Here is a 15627-nt window from a genome sequence, read left to right on the forward strand (position 1 = left end):
CACCTTTTACCGGTGCATAAGTGTTGTTCTTGTTGAAATCCCAGTTAAAATGCTTAGCTAAAAAGGTAACTAGTCCTCCATTGGCAATAAAGGCCATGCCTTCGTTGCCAAAATCAACATTAAGCCATCGATCAACCAAAAGCCGTAAAGCATTATATGGCTTGGTGAATTCTCTCCCAATGTTCAAAGCCGACTCAAGAAGAATAAAATCGAGTTTGGTAAGATGATTTGTGCCATTTCTAGCTATCAAAGTATTCCCAATGACCTTATGCCATACTCTAATGCCCGGATGGTGGACTAAAAGAGCACGACAATCATGAAAACTTGTGAATTTCCTTCCGGAAATTGCCATCCAAAGAGGAGCGGGGTCATACTTGGTAGGCATCTTTATAAATTTTGCACTATCACTAAGTCCAAAAATCTTACCCAATTCGTCATAAGATAAGCATCTATCAACATTTTCAAGACGAAACTCAATGACGGTTCGAGTCTCCACCCTTGTGACTTTCAAAGAACTCAAAAATTCCAAAGTAAGGGAGGGGTATGTCAATTCTTGCATTGTAAACAATTTACTTAACCCCATAGACTCGAAAAAGGTCTTAGGTTGTTCAAGGACACCCAACTTTGACAATGCATCTTCACAAATAAACTTAGTAGGCATGATGGTTTTCTTACCAAAGAGAATGAATTTCTCCCTATGAGAGTCGGAAGTGAAAATTACCTCCGGATAATCGGATAATTGTTCAATGACCGGAGTTGAAGTAGTAGCTTCCATAGGGGTATTTTGTTCTTGAACCTCCAACCTTGCCTCATGGACTACCAATGCCTTTGATACTTGTTTCGCATGAAGAGCTAATTGCCTTTTGGAAAGTGTCTTCTTTTGGGGTGCCTTGTTTCCACCTTTTGTTCTTGCCATTCTCCTTTGCTTAATTTCACCAATGAAAGATTGAAATCTTCGATTTTTAGTAATGCCCAAATCAATTTAGGATGAATGAATGTTGCTTTGTATCCTAAAAATCGACTCAAAACTTGAAGATTTTGGTGTTTGAATCACTTGTTGTTGCAAAAGGAGAGATTAATTTTTGTTGTGAGGGAGTTTGGATTTGATTTGGTTGAATTTGGTTGAGGGAATTTGTTTTTGTTGATGGAGAGGATGAGGGTTTTGGGATTTTGGGTAGTGTTTGTGTTTTGAACAAATGAGAATGAATGGGAGAGGAGGGTTTTAAAAAGACCCGTTAATTTTGAATCTGCAGTGGGAGACGAGCGGACCAGGGGTCGGGATGCTCGGATTCTTCAAAAAATGGTTCAGGAAAAGACGCCATAGGACGAGCGGACCGCAGGGAAGAAGAGCGGATTCCTTAAGCTGAGACGAGCGTCTTCTACTTAAGACGCTCGGATTCCTTTTCAGGGAGAAATCCCAGAATTTGGCAGCAAAAAGATGAGCGTCTTTCTTGATGGACGACCGTCCAGACTGAGACGAGTGTCTTTCTGGTAGGGACGCTCGGATTAACAGTCAGACCCAAATATTATTTTCTGCAGCTTCACCAGACGAGCGTCTGATGGCTTGGACGCTCGGATTTCTTCAGGACGAGCGGATTATCCCTCAGGCTGCTCGGATTCTTCCTTGACCTCACGGATTCGGGTCCATCCTTGGGTGCTTCGTAACCCGTGTCATTTCATTCTTCGATTCTTGTGTTCTTCATTGTAGGGGCACTACAAAGGCATGAATAGCCTAGGCAATTGCTATCCCCACACTAAGTCTAAGCACTACACAACAATAAATTCATAAGTCCCTCCCTCACTTCTCTCAAAATGATGAATATCTTGATCAAGACACAAAAATGTAAATCCAAAAATGAAAAAATGCAATAGAATAATTGAAATGCAAGTTAGGGAGTTAGAATATTTACAAATGGTGGTTTAGGGAGGACTCCACCAAACTCTCATCCGATGTGAGATGTCAAGGGGGCATGTTCAAGGTGTTGTTGATGTTACTCAACACCTTGAAGATGTAGTCGAAAGCTTGCTCATTATCATGATAAAGATCCTCAATAGATCTTTGCGCTTGTTGTTCTCCATGATGGTCTTGGGTCATAGCATTACCAATATAGGGATTGAATATCCCTTCAAACTCATCATCCCAAAGACCGCATACTTCGTCTACTTGCTCACTAAAAAAGTCTTGAGTTGATAAAGACAACTCTCCTTCTTTCTTGTCTTGGCCAATGAGGCCTTTCTCTTCACTTGTCATGGGTGAGCTTTTCAAGCTCTCATTGTTGCAATTTCCTTGCTCTTTTGATGGGGCATCATCCACTTTCTTTCTCCATTGAAATCCCAACTTCTTCCTATCATCCTTCCAGCCATAGTGATCAACCATAAAGCATGGTTCATGCAATCGGGGAGCTCTCATAGTCTTGTCAAGATTGAAAGTGATGGTTTCATCTCCCACTTCGAAGGGGAGCTCTACATGCTTCACATCGATCACCGCTCCCGCGGTGTGCAAGAAAGGTCTTCCTAAGATAATAGGAATGTTGGAGTCTTGTTCCATGTCAACAATAACGAAATACACCGGGATGAAGAATTTTCCAATTCTCACGAGAACATCTTCCCATACCCCTAAAGGTGTCTTTGTTGATCTATCCGCCATTTGAAGTGTGATGTTGGTGCATTTGAGTTCTCCCATTCCTAGCCTCCTGCTAACCGAATATGGCATGACACTAACACTTGCCCCAAGGTCACATAAAACTTTGTTGATTGTAGTGTCACCAATAATGCATGGAATGGAGAAACTTCCCGAATCCTTGAGCTTTTGAGGTGAACTCCCTTGAAGGATGGCACTACTCACCTTAGTGAAGGCAATAGTCTCAATCTTCCGGATTGATTTCTTCTTTGTAAGGATGTTCTTCATGTATTTTGCATAGGCCGGAACATGATTGATCAATTCCGTGAAAGGAATCGAGACTTCTAAATTCTTCACAATTTCCATGAATTTTCCAAGTTGGTCATCAAACTTAGGCTTAGCTTGACGACTCGGGAATGGAAGTCTAATCACAATAGGCTCCTTCTCTTTAGCCTTTTCTTCATTTTTCTTTGAAACTTCTTGATTGGTGGGTTCTTCTTCCCTAGAGTTTTGCACAACTCTTTCCTTGTCACTAGCCTCTACAACTTCATCCTCAACTTGCTTCTTTGGCCCTTTATATCTTGTACCACTCCTCAAGTGGATGGCACTAACCGTTTCATGTCTTGGGGGATTACTTTGAGGTGGTAATTGCCCCTTTTGCCTTTGAGAGCTTGAAGATGCTAGTTGGGTCATTTGAGTTTCCAACATTTTTGTGTGGGCTAGGATGTTGTTGATGGTGATGTCTTTTTCTTGGCTATCTTTTTGCATTTGAGTGAATATTTCTTGTTGATTCTTTTGCATTTGGAGGACCGCTTTTTGAACATCAAAACCTTGGTCATTTTGTTGATTGTATGGAGTTTGATTTTGGTAACCTTGGTTTTGGTTGTAAAAGAGTCTTTGATTTTGGTTTCTCATTGGAGGTGGGGTGTATGTCGGTTGAGGATTTTGAACATTTTGGCTTTTGTATGAGAGATTTGGATAGAATTTGGTGTTTTCATTGTAATAGTTGGAATAAGGGGAACCACTTTTGTATGCTTGAAAAGCATTCACTTGCTCACTTGTTCCCGTACATTCACTTTGGTCATATCCCAAAGTTCCACAATTCTCACATATTCCACTTGGAATCGATGAAGATGCTACCATGGCATTAACATGTTGCTTTGGTGATTTTGAGGCTTCTTCAAGCTTAGCCATATCCTTTTCAAACTTCAAGTTGATGGTATCAATATGAGCACTAAGTTGAGCACCCAATTGAGTAATAGAGTCCACTTCATGCTTTCCACCTCTAGTAGCCTTGCGAAGTCTACTATATTGTGAATTATGGACCGCCATTTCCTCAATCTTGTTCCAAGTTTGATTATCGTCAACTTCGGTGAACATACCATTTGATCCCATGTTGAGAATGTTTCGGGAGTCTTCATAAAGACCATTCCAAAATTGTTGTACCAAGAACCATTTGTTGGAGCTTGTGTCCTCCACAAATTAGTGTGATAAAATTTATAAATCTCTTATAGGTTCACAAGGGTATACTTCGTATTTTATCAGTTGATTAACGATTACTTAATAACGGTTGGCTTGCTAGAAAGTTTGACGTTATTATCATATTAATGGCGGTAATCAACTGGTCCCTAAAAGTCACACCTAAAGGATGTGTTTGAGAGATGTGATTGTATTAAAATATAATCACATTGATGCCTTATATGACTAAACAGTTAGTCAATGTATTGATGAGACGATTATTTAATGCCGATTAAATAATATTAGCTGAAACGAATTAACTATCAATTCGTAAATTGAATATAATATGATATATTTAATTATTGTATATAATGTTAGCTTAAACGAATTAAGATGTTAATTCGTAATTAAACATAAACGGTTATATTTAATAAGCAAATTATAAATATGCGATATTTATAGTTAATGTATATATTATACAATATTGTCATAATATATGTTGACAGACTGGTATTGATAAATCGACTGCAAGCTGTTATAAGTGGACTTATTAATACATATCAATATACATGACGATTTATAAATATACACGTAATATACAATTAAAACAACAACCAAAAATAAGAAGATTATATTCTAATTTTTGGTGGTTGGTGATTTCGGTCAAAACCGAATTTGAGGAAAAGAAAGAAAAAAAGAATATCTTCCTAATTATACTCCTCTAATTCGGTTATATGAGGGAGTAGGAAATCATTTTTCTTCTTCTCCTTTTAACCTAATTTTGACCTAGCCTCCTCTCATCAAAAGAAAAACACAAAAAACTAAAATTAATAAGTAAATTAGGGATCGATTCTAGCAAGAAGAAAAGAGCATATCTCATATCATCTTGGGTGCAACTGATAGGTGAATATCATTGCGATATTGTTCTTAGGCCGATTTTGCTAGGACCGAAGGTTGATTTCATAATCTCTCTATTTTGTTTATGCAATTTTCATTTATGACTAGTAATCATCTTTATAAATTCGTTATAATCCTTAATAATAAGGGAAGTATACAGATAATTTCCCACAAGTGGTATCAGAGCCAAGGCCACGAATTTTATTTTTGATGATTTTCATAAAATGAATTTAAACAAAGGGTTATTGAATCGGGAAAAAAAAAAAACTCACGGCTGAAATTTTTTTTTTACCGAATTGAAATTTTTTTTTTTAGCCGGTTTTGTTCTTGTTTTTGATGCTATATTTCCATTTTTATTTTTCATATTGTTGTTTTAATCAGTTAAAATAATTATATGAAGAATTGGTAGATGTTTGATTTAATGAAGATTAAGTTAAAATGTAAATGGAATCGTCATGTTGATGATATAAAAATTTGTTTTTGCTATATAGTTTTTGGCATATACGGTTAATCATGTTTCATTAATTCATATGTTAATCTTGTTCTAATAGCAACTATAAACGAATTCGTTCATTTAAAGTTTTTGTTTTAGGGTATAATGCCGAATTGAAAAAGAAAAAAAAAATTAGGGCTGTTTCGTTTTTTTCCAGCCGAGAAAAGAAAGAAAAAAAAATTTCCTGTTTCTGTTACTGTTCACCGTGGGCAGAATTAATTAAAAAAAAATCTGTATTTTTCCTTTCGGTTTTTGCTGAAAAGCCGAGAAGAGAATTTTTTTTCGGTTTTGGGCTGTTTAGCCGTAAGCAGCAAAAGGAAAATATAAAACCCGTTTTCGTTTTTTTTTGCTGTTATGCCGTGTGCATTTTAAAGAAAAAAATTTCTGTTTTTTCTTTTATTGTTGATTTTGGCCAATAATTATAATTACACATTACTTTTATAATGTATGATTGTATGTTTTGAAACAGTTCAAAATTTTAAGATACCTAATTATTTTAAAGAAGTTTTAAATAATGTTGGATTAAATTCATATTACAAGTTTAATATGAATTAAGATTAAATTTATAGTGAGTAATTGAGGAATTGTCACTTAATTTGGTCAATTAAATAGGTGGTTTGGGAAATTAATCTACATAATTAAAGAATTATGTCTTGCATGTTTAATTTTTTTTTTAGTTGATGCATTTTTTTTGTTGAATGAATCGTTGAATGAATTTATTTACGTATTTTTGTAATCGGTTGTAATTTGTAATACCTAGTGTGGCCTTAGTCAAATTATGTTTTCGTAATGATGGAAACATAATTTTTAATGTAATTTGAGATCTCGTATCTCCGTTTGGTTTTCTTTTATTACGGCTTTGAAATTAGAATGTAAATAGGTTTATTATGTAATTTTAAATTGTAATTTTTGAGAAGACTAAAGATGGAGATTGGAGCTCACTCCCGCTACATGGATCAAGATGGAATATCAAGATAAGCTTCTCGGGTCCAAGGATGGATTCCAAAGTCGTATTTATGTTCATTTTGATAGATAGGCCACACTAGGACTTTTTATTGTTTTTACGTTTTCGTTCCTATTGCTTTTCAATCACATGATAGTTTATGCATCATATTCCGCCTAAACCAAACCACCTACTAAAATGCATGAAAATTGACTCATATAGATTGAATGTTAGTTTTCATAGACATACATATGTCACTCAGTTTAAGCCATCACCTTAGTTTATTCATTCACGCATGCTAGATATTAGTTCAATTAAAATGAATTAAAATGAAGATGATGGGATCTTCCTCTAAAACAGAAATTGAGACTAGTCTTTATAAGGGCAAATAACTATGAATCCCTTCTTCGTCGGTAGGCATAATATGACCCCTTCTACGTTGGGTAAGTAGTTTGTGTTGACTTAGTTTATCTTAACATTATAGTCCGAAGAGTTTCTCGTGATTATGATGGACTAAAGATAGAATTTACAGAAATTTATCGACCAAGAATTCTAACAGTAGAATTAGCCAAAATGTTGGCTTATCAATTTACAGATAATTGAGTCTTGGGATCATTTATATAATTTTTGAGGGAGGTCAATTATATAAATGTTTGAGTCTTCGCTTATAACAGTTTTGCATTAAGACTTACAATCAAAACGATGCATATGCTTATTATTTTTATTCTTCTTTTCGCAGTGTAGAATACGTTTATTTTGATAATACTGTTTTCAACAAATGGCTGGAAATAACGAAATCCCAATGCCGAGTGCCACACTTGGACGCGAGTCCTGGCTTAAAGTTTTTATGGACAACATGAATCAGTTCACACGACTGAAGAATGATGGGTCCAACTTTGCGGATGGGAGGCAAAGACTATGGAATGCTTTGCCATTGCTTGACGGTAAGCTCAAGTATTTAATCGAGCCAATACCGGTAACCCCAGGCCCCAATGCGGGAGTTAACGAGTCACTTGCTTATAGTGATTTCGTTATGGAAGCAAAAAAGATAAAGAACGTACTCATCTTTGCAATGGAAACCAATTTGCAGAGACGCTTCATTGCCCAAGGTGCAAACAAGATTTTCACCACGCTCACTAACGAGTTCTCAAAAGCACCGAGAATCGTTACTTATGAGCAAACCTGTCGCTTCTTTGATGCGAAACTCCAAAAGGGCTAACCGGTTAGCCCACACATTCTTAACATGATTGAGAATGTTGAGAAATTGGAGGCACTTGATTGCAAACTCAGTGAGAGCATAGTCATTGACCGAATGCTTCATTCTCTTTATGATGGTTTTGCCCTTTTCAGGGCGAACTACTACATGAATGACTTAAATAAAAGTCTTCATGAGCTACACTCACTTCTCGTACAGACCGAGAAGGATACTAAATTGAGTGGGAGCATGAAGCAGGATGTTCTCACGATTTCCAACAAGAATAAAGGTAAGGGCAAAGCTCCAGGCGACCTAACTATAGGTAAGCCAAAGTTTAAAAAGCCAGGAAACGGTAAGAGTGGGCCTGGTGAGACTAGTGGCTCACAGGGCAAGGCAAAGAGCAAGGGCGGTGACATTGAGTGCCACCATTGTCACAAGACTGGACATTGGAGGAGGAACTGTCCCGTGTACCGTGAGGACATAAAAGCAGGCCGCGTCGTTCCTGTTGGTATGTCATCTTATATTCATATGATTGAGATTAACCATGCAAGTTTCGGAACTTTGTTACTTGATACTGGTTGTGGTTCTCATCTGTGTAATCATTTGCAGGGCCTAAGAAACATCACACCTCTCGGAAAGGGTGATGTGGACCTGCGAGTCGGGAATGGAGCTAGAGTTACTGCAGTCTTGAAGGGAACATATGTAATCCAACTCCCTAGTGGTTTTGAGTTATTTTTAAATAACTGTTACTATGTACCCAGTTTGTCTAAGAACATTATTTCAGTTTTCGTACTCGATAAGGACGGTTTTTCATTTTTAATAAAGGATAATAGCTGTATTTTGTCTTTCAATGAAATGATTTATGGCAAAGCAATTTCCATGAATGGAATTTACATCTTATATCAAACCACGGAAGTATTACACGTGAATAATAAGAAATTAAAGGTTGGTGACAAAGATCAAACTTATCTATGGCATTGTCGAATGGGACACATAAATGAGAAACGTGTAAAGAAAGTCGTCGATAATGGGACTATTCCCGCATTCGATTTTTCTACATATGGCACGTGTGAATCATGTCTCATTGACAAAATGACTCGAATTTCCTTCAAAGGTGTTGGAATGCGCGCTAGTGACCTATTAGGACTCATACATACGGATGTTTGTGGACCTATGTCAATTACCGCTAGAGATGGCTATAGATATTTTATCACTTTCACGGACGATTTGAGTAGATACGGATATGTCTACTTAATGAAGCATAAAAGTGAGTCCTTTGAGAAATTCAAGGAATACCAGAATAAGGTTGAAAACCAACTGGATAGAAAGGTTAAAGCACTCCGTTCAGATCGAGGTGGCGAATATCTTTCAAATGAGTTTGATCAACACCTTAAAGACTGTGGAATCGTTTGCAGTTAACTCCACCTGGAACACCTAATTTAAATGGTGTGTCCGAACGGAGAAATCGAAATTTACTTGATATGGTTCGATCCATGATGAGTCACACGGTAGTGACTGATTCATTATGGGGTTTTGCTCTTTTGTCAGCTGCTCTTATACTTAACCGAAGTCCGACTAAAGCTGTCGACAAGACTCCATATGAAATGTGGAGGGGAACGGTCCCCAACTTGTCCTTTATTTGGGTTTGGGGCTGCGAGGCTTATGTTAAGTGGAGACACGAGGATAAGATCGGCCCGCGATCGGTCAAGACATACTTTATTGGTTATCCAAAAGGAATGTTTGGTCATTACTTCTATTCACCTACCGAACATCGAGTTTTTGTTGCGGCTAGTGCGACGTTCTTAGAGAAAGAATTTCTCGAGAACAAGACAAGTAATAGAACCTTCGAGCTGTCGGAGATTCCAGAACCAACAACCGAGGAACAGATAGAGGAAGTTGTTCCTCCAACTGATGATACGGTTAATATTCCTAAGGAACCTAGGAGGTTGGGTAGAGTCTCTAATCCTCCGGACAGATACATTGGTATGGTCGAGGAGAATGATGTTTTGCTCCTAGAGAGTAATGAACCCGTTACCTATAAAGGTGCTATTGCCTTTTCCGACTCAAAGCTATGGCTCGAAGCCATGCAATCCGAGATGGACTCCATGTATGAGAATGACGTATGGGATCTTGTTGATTTACCTAATAAGATAAAACCTCTACAGTGCAAATGGCTTTACAAAATAAAGCATTCTGTAGACGCGCAACCAGATACCTATAAGGCATAACTAGTGGCAAAAGGTTTCACTCAAGTGCACGGATTGCATTATGATGAAATTTTTGCACCTGTAGTCATGCTACGTTCCATTCGGATAATCTTAGCGATTGCCGCTTTTCATGACTATGAAATTTGGCAAATGGATGTGAAAACCGCCTTCTTAAACGGTTATTTGGAGGAAGAGTTGTACATGGTGCAACCCGAAGGTTTCATAGATCCTGAACATCCTAAGAAAGTATGCAAGCTTAAGCGTTCCATTTATGGACTTAAGCAAGCTTCTCGGAGTTGGAATCATCGTTTCGACCAGGTGATAAAAGAGTACGGTTTCACTCGATCGGTCGAGGAACCATGCTTATATATCAAGTCGAGTGGGAGTAAGATTGTATTCTTGATATTGTATGTCGATGACATACTCTTGATTGGGAATGACATTCCTCTCTTATCTTCGGTTAAAGGATGGTTGAAGAACCATTTCCAAATGAAAGATCTGGGTGAGGCACAACGCATATTGGGAATCCGTATCTACCGAGATAGATCACGACGGACGTTATCACTTAGTCAGGAGTCTTATTTGGATAAGATTCTTGAAAGGTTCAGCATGACCAACTCCAAGAAGGGGAACCTTCCAATGACGTCTGGGATGCAGTTGAGCAAGTCTCAGTCACCCACGACGCTTGAAGGGATTGAGCGCATGAGTCATGTTCCTTATGCATCTGCAATAGGATCAATCATGTATGCCATGATATGCACACGTCCAGACGTGGCATATGCATTGAGTATGACGAGTCGGTACCAAAAAAATTCAGGTGAAACACACTGGATAGCTGTTAAAAACATCCTCAAGTACCTACGGAGGACTAAGGATAGAGTATTGACTTATGGAGGGGATACTAAGCTATGCGCAATCGGTTACGCAGATGCTAGCTTCCAAACGGATCGAGATGACTCAAAATCTTAGTCCGGGTTCGTCTTTACTCTTAATGATGCTGCGGTCAGCTGGAAGAGTTCCAAACAGAGTGTTGTAGCAGATTCTACTACTGAATCCGAGTACTATGCCGCTTCGGAGGCAGCAAAGGAAGCAATATGGATGCGTCAATTCTTACAAGGACTTATGATAGTTCCTAGTTCGAATGACCCGATCACCATCTATTGTGACAATAGAGGTGCCATCTTCCAGGCTAAGGAGCCTAAGTCTAGCAACAAATCTAGACATGTACATCGGAAAGCTCACCTGATCCGTGATTACGTGGAGCAAGAAGAGATAGTGATTGACAAGATAGCTTCGGATGATAACATCGCGGACCCTCTCACTAAACCGTTGAATTTTGATAAGCATGAAGGGCACGTTATTTCCATGGGAATTAAACGTGTTCCTGAGATGTAGTAGTTGAATATGGATTTGATACATTATCTTTTTCATATACTATCTATAACTTCATCGTTTTAATATAATATTTTGTTTTTCATGTGGATTGTACTGACAACATTGAACGCCACAAAGTGAACTGAATTACATTATATTTTGTTTGGTCTGTAATGGCCCATATGAGCTGATAACTCTGGCTATTATATTGTGCAGTCGATTGATGGTGGGTTCAACGAGCCATAAGTCAATCAGTTGGCTGATCGATCACAAATACGGGTTATAACGATACCTCGTAGGACAATTATTTTTGTGACAACGTAATGGAGTTCTAAATGTTTAAAAACATTCGGTGCCAGGTCGTGGATAGGACGTTCATTGTGTTCCTAGAGTTGATTCTTTTGACTATCGACTGTCTCTCGAGATTAAGGCAGTTTTTGGGTGACTTTGGTTTCTTTCTCATGGTCTGCCGTAACTGGAGACTAAGTAGTTTTTTTCTGGGTCATTTCATACTGTGCTTACATCTGCAAGATTCGAGTTGAGGAAAATATCCAACCCTTATCAAGTTTAGTTATTTCTCAGGGCCACTCGAGGAGTTGTAACTGAAATGCATGGCCATGCTCGAATGATGATTCGTTTATCAGTTAAGTTACTCTCTAGTCGGAGAAACCACTCTTGATATTGATCACTTGTAAAATACGACCTTTGTGAATACGGATTTTGCAAATTGTTTTACATTGAGTGGGAGAAATTTTAGGATATGAGAATCGGTTATCGCACATACACTTGTGAGGACAAGTGGGAGTCTGTTGGAGCTTGTGTCCTCCACAAATTAGTGTGATAACATTTATAAATCTCTTATAGGTTCACAAGGGTATACTTCGTATTTTATCAGTTGATTAACGATTACTTAATAACGTTTGGCTTGCTAGAAAGTTTGACGTTATTATCATACTGATGGCGGTAATCAACTGGTCCCTAAAAGTCACACCTAAAGGATGTGTTTGAGAGATGTGATTGTATGAAAATATAATCACATTGATGCCTTATATGACTAAACAGTTAGTCAATGTGTTGATGAGACGATTATTTAATGCCGATTAAATAATATTAGCCGAGACAATTAATCAAATTCGTAAATTGAATATAATATGTTATATTTAATTATTGTATATAATGTTAGCTTAAATGAATTAAGATGTTAATTTGTAATTAAACATAAACGGTTATATTTAATAAGCAAATTATAAATATGCGATATTTATAGTTAATGTGTATATTATACAATATTGTCATAATATATGTTGACAGACTGGTATTGATAAATCGACTGCAAGCTGTTATAAGTGGACTTATTAATACATGTCAATATTATGACGATTTATAAATAATACACATAATATACAATTAAAACAACAACCAAAAATAAGAAGATTATATTCTAATTTTTGGTGGTTGGTGATTTCGGTCAAAACCGAATTAGAGGAAAAGAAAGAAAAAAATAATATCTTCCTAATTATACTCCTCCAATTCGGTTATATGAGGGAGTAGGAAATCATTTTTCTTCTTCTCCTTTTAACCTAATTTTGACCTAGCCTCCTCTCATCAAAAGAAAAACACAAAAACCTAAAATTAATCAGTGAATTAGGGATCGATTCTAGCAAGAAGAAAAGGGCATATCTCATATCATCTTGGGTGCAACTGATAGGTGAATATCATTGCGATATTGTTCTTAGGCCAATTTTCCTAGGACCGAAGGTTGATTTCATAATCTCTCTATTTTGTTTATGTAGTTTTCATTTATGACTAGTAATCATCTTTATAAATTCGTTATAATCCTTAATAATAAGGGAAGTATACAGATAATTTCCCACGCCATTCGCTAAGTCCATGATGAGGACATGAGCGACAAGTTCCTTTGAATCGCTCCCAAGCTTCATATAAAGATTCTTCGTCCCTTTGCTTAAAACCCGTGATTTGGGCTCTTAGCATGTTAGTCTTTTCCGGAGGGTAGAACTTTTTGTAGAAAGCTAGAGCCAACTTCTTCCAAGAGTCAATCCCAAGAGTAGCCTTATCAAGGCTCTTTAACCATTGTTTTGCGGTACCAATTAGAGAAAAAGGAAATAAGACCCATCGAATTTGGTCTTGAGTCACTCCGGTTTGTGAAATCGCATCACAATAGTCACAAAAAGTCTCCATGTGAGAATGAGGGTCTTCACTAGGCATCCCCCCAAATTGGCTTCTTTCGACTAATTGGATAAATGCGGATTTTTCAAAAAAAAATCCGGTTAAGTGTTGTGGTGTGGGAGTACCATTGGGTAGGTTCTCCTCGGTTAGTACGGATTGTGATGAAAACTTAGGCATTGTGGGTTGATTGTGTGGTTGATTTTGTGTTGGGTTCTCCTCACCTTCTCTTGCAAAAGGGTTGATGAACTCAATAGTATTTGGTTGAATATCTACAACCTCACCAATACCTCTCAAAGTATTTCTAGCAAGTCTTCTATTGGTTGTCAAAGTCCTTTCAATTTCAAGATCAATGGGTAACAAGTTACCTTGTGATCTTCTAGACATGCAAAATATCAAACAACTCGAAAACAATTAGGACAAACCTTGAGGAGTTTTGCTTCCCCAAGGCAAAGAAAGACACAACTAATAACAATCAAAGAAAATCAAATCAAGTTAACACCGTCCCCGGCAACGGCGCCATTTTTTGTCGGTCCGCTTTGAGCTTAGATTTCGGTTACTTGTCGTTAGGAGCACCTAGACCAAAACAATATTTATAACTTCACAAATAACTCTCCTATTAGTAAAGAGGTAACTAAAGGTCGGATCCCAAGGGACAGGTATTGATGTAGGATTTTCGATTGCAAGTAGTGGTGTCTAGGGGTTTCACAATTTGGGTTGAGATAAGAAGATCACTAAACTAAATAACAATAAAAGTAACAAGCAAGATGACTAAAATGAGATGTAAACAATTGATTAAAAGCATTAGGGTGTCATGGGTTCATAGGAGATTCATGGGAATTGATCATACAAACATATTCTCAAATTATAAGCAAGCAATTATTGTTGTGATAGGATCGAGTTGGTTTATATCCTACAATCCTAGGAAGGTTTAGGTCCCAGAGCCGAATCGATTAGATTGTACAGCACCTACAAGTCGACTTAATCCTCCCTACTCAACTATATGCATGGTCTAATGAGACTCGAGTTGGTTTATGTCTTACAAGTCTCATTGAAAAGGTAAGTGATGGCTAAAAAATGCAAGGATTCATAGGCTCGCATTTCATCAAACATAACATGTGCATAAGTTGAGATCACAACAAGCAAGCAAATAAATTATGTGAACATATTAGATTAAGCATGAATCATTCCCCATGTTGGTTTCCCCTAATTCCCCATTAACCCTAGTTAAGGAAACTACTCACTCATTATCAAGTTTAACATGTTAACAAGGTTTTCAATCATATCAACAAAGCAAAACATGATGAATAAGTAAAGATGATTAACAATAATTAAAAAGGGATTAAGAGAATTATACCTAATGATGATTCCAAAATAATAAGCAAAGAATAATAGAAGTACTTGATGAATGATTAGAAGGTTTTCATTCCTCCAAATAAACTCAAATAATCTTCAATTACCTAAAATAAAGGATGAATAATAGAGAAATTAAGGAAATGAGATTTGTATTAATACTTGATTAAAAGTTGATTACAAGATTAAAGAGAGATTAGAATAATATAGACTACACTAAATATTGATAAGAAGAACATGATAATCTAAAAAGTATAATGGGGTATTTATAATGGGGATTAGGTGCACAAATTAGGGTTACTAAGGGCTTAAATGACGATTAAGTCCTTAAGAAAAGTTGAGGAAATGCTCCTCTCGAAGAAAGATGCGAGTCTCCTTTTTGCTAGTCTTTCGAAAATATGCGTATCCCGAGTAGAACAAGAAGAAGCCGGGCTGCACTGGAAAACAATCCGAGCGTCCAAAGGGTCGGGACGAGCGGATTCTGGAGCTCTTGGACGAGCGGCTGGTGCTGAGACGAGCGGATTGCAGTCCAGTGAGCTTTTTCTTCTTTCCTTATTTTCTTCTTCCAACAATCCTCCGGGATCTTGTCGGAGATGCAAGGATCTTATTCACCATTGCCCATCTACTACATTATTTACAAAGGTCTTCTAGTCTTGTCTTCACTTTGATGCTTGGTCATTAGATTCGATCAATTTAGCTTTATTTTGCCATGAAAATGCAAGGTATGCACTCCTCTCCTACCAAGGGAACAAAACCTCAAAGAATATGCAAAACAAAAGACTAAAGATAGTAAATGACCCAAATATGCACTAAAAAGCATAGGAACGAGGCTAATTCGGGGACTAAATATGCTTAAATATTGGTGACATCACACATAAACCTCACAACTTCACTTCCTTCACT

General features: G+C 37.3%; 1 non-coding gene across 1 annotated transcript; it reads left to right on the forward strand.

The window, feature by feature from the left end:
• Positions 1 to 13072: 13072 nt before the first annotated feature.
• LOC141610121 (small nucleolar RNA R71) lies at positions 13073 to 13179 on the forward strand. The gene has a single exon (XR_012528016.1). It is a non-coding gene; the product is annotated as a small nucleolar RNA R71 (small nucleolar RNA).
• The last annotated feature ends 2448 nt before the right edge of the window (positions 13180 to 15627 follow it).

Source organism: Silene latifolia, chromosome 10, assembly GCF_048544455.1.
Source record: "Silene latifolia isolate original U9 population chromosome 10, ASM4854445v1, whole genome shotgun sequence".
Taxonomy (NCBI): Eukaryota; Viridiplantae; Streptophyta; class Magnoliopsida; order Caryophyllales; family Caryophyllaceae; genus Silene; species Silene latifolia.